Below are 1,828 nucleotides of genomic sequence, written 5' to 3'. Positions count from 1 at the left end.
TGCATGTGACACAGGTGGAGATTGTGAGTGCTTCTGTACAGCTGTGGCAGCTTATGCTCAAGCCTGCAATGAGGCAGATGTTTGTGTGAACTGGAGAACACCTGAGATCTGCCGTAAGCATCTTTAACTCTAGTGCACATCTTAATCTGTAATCTTTTAATGTGATTATTGCAGATTCTGAATTTTCAGCTACTGTGTTTTCACAAAAAAGATAATGTGAATAAATTGATTGCCTGATCATTGCTTGAAGTGATTTCTTTCTTTTAACAATGTACTGCAGTTTTATTGCATTTCATTTAGTTCAACTGTACACATTCATACTTCTGTCCATGTTTCTCTGTCAGCTGTGTACTGTGACTTCTACAATAATGGAACAGAAGAGTGCATATGGCATTACAATCCTTGTCATACACCTTTCTACAAAACCTGTCTCAACCTTAATGGTACTCACAGTAATAACAGTTTACCCCTTCTGGAAGGTGAGTTGACATCTGGTGCACGCTAGTTTGCATTTTTCAAGACCGATTATGTACACTGGATATTTCTGGACCTTTTATTTAGTGATAAACTGGGATTAGAAATGGTTCAAGGAACGAAAACCATTAATGAACAGCATTTTTGGTGGAAAGTAATAGAAGACATATTTGTTTTGTTGTAATTATACCAATATTGATCTTTATCTCTTATACCTCTCTTTCTTAAGCACTTTCTAATTCCAAAATGACCCCACAATCTATAGGGAAAGACAATATTTGTAAGTTAAGCATTTATTCTTGCATAAAGCCTGGTTTATATGTGACACATCCATGTGAGCACAAAGGTGCACGCGGCAAAAATTATGTCATCGTGGTGTGGGAGGTCGTGCATGTTGAGTGTGCTAGACCCCATTTTGCGTGGCATTGTGCACGGCATTTTTTGTAACCTCTGCTTCCAAAGATGCACAACTTCAAGCCGACTCTGGCCAAGGTGGCACATCTTTACTGGCATCTTTATGAATCGGAAGAAGCTTGATGTGGTGTTGAAACTCCATCAGGTGCTTTTTGAGTCTTTGAGGGACAAAATACGTAGAATTTATTGCAAACAGTATCTAGGGAATATTGTAAACAAGGCACAGCGAAGCAATCTTGATTGGCCACGATACTGATCCATGAGAGAGGCTCAGGACATCCCTATTAATTACAGGACTGCTTAGAAATGTTCATAAACCTTCAAATTTCTAATAAAGTGATCTAATGCAATTTAATTTTGTTATGAACAATAAAGTATGTCATTAATGGGTTAGTTCACCCAAAAATTTAAATTTGCATATGCAATCAAAGAGCCGCTCCTTTAAAGGGTTAGTTCACCCAAAAATGAAAATTAGTCTGTGTTTTACTCACCCTCAAAGAATCCTAGGTGTTTGTGACTTTCTTCTTTCAGACGAATCCAATCGGTGTTATATTAAAAATTGTCCTGGCTCTTCCAAGCGTTATCATTGCAGTGGGCGAGTGTTTCTGTTCAACAGTCCAGAGGAGCCAGGGCAATTTTTAATAAAACTCCGATTGGATTCGTCTGAAAGAAAAAAGTCATATACACCTAGGATAGCTCGAGGGTGAGTAAATCACAGGATAATTTTCATCTTTGGGTGAACTAACCCTTTAAGTAAAATTATTCAACTAAATATAATTAAAATAATAGAACTTGTATAATAATTCAACTAATAGTAATCTCTCTTGCCAGTAATTCACAAAACCATTTGTGATCACGACTCACCAGTTAAGAACTGATGATATGTGTGTAACTATATTTATTTATTTATGCAGGATGTTATCCAAAATGTCCAGAGGAT

The 1,828-nt window shown here is 36.9% G+C and overlaps 1 long non-coding RNA gene across 1 annotated transcript; it reads left to right on the top strand.

Annotated features, from left to right (window-relative positions):
* The first annotated feature begins 12 nt into the window (after positions 1–12).
* Positions 13–1,828, top strand: LOC107663542 (uncharacterized). Its single transcript, XR_001631348.1, has 3 exons — positions 13–113; positions 345–479; positions 1,803–1,828. It is a non-coding gene; the product is annotated as an uncharacterized LOC107663542 (long non-coding RNA).

This window comes from Sinocyclocheilus anshuiensis, unplaced genomic scaffold, assembly GCF_001515605.1.
Source record: "Sinocyclocheilus anshuiensis isolate Anshui unplaced genomic scaffold, SAMN03320099.WGS_v1.1 scaffold18448, whole genome shotgun sequence".
NCBI lineage: Eukaryota > Metazoa > Chordata > Actinopteri > Cypriniformes > Cyprinidae > Sinocyclocheilus > Sinocyclocheilus anshuiensis.
This window is presented reverse-complemented; position numbering and strand designations above follow the sequence as displayed.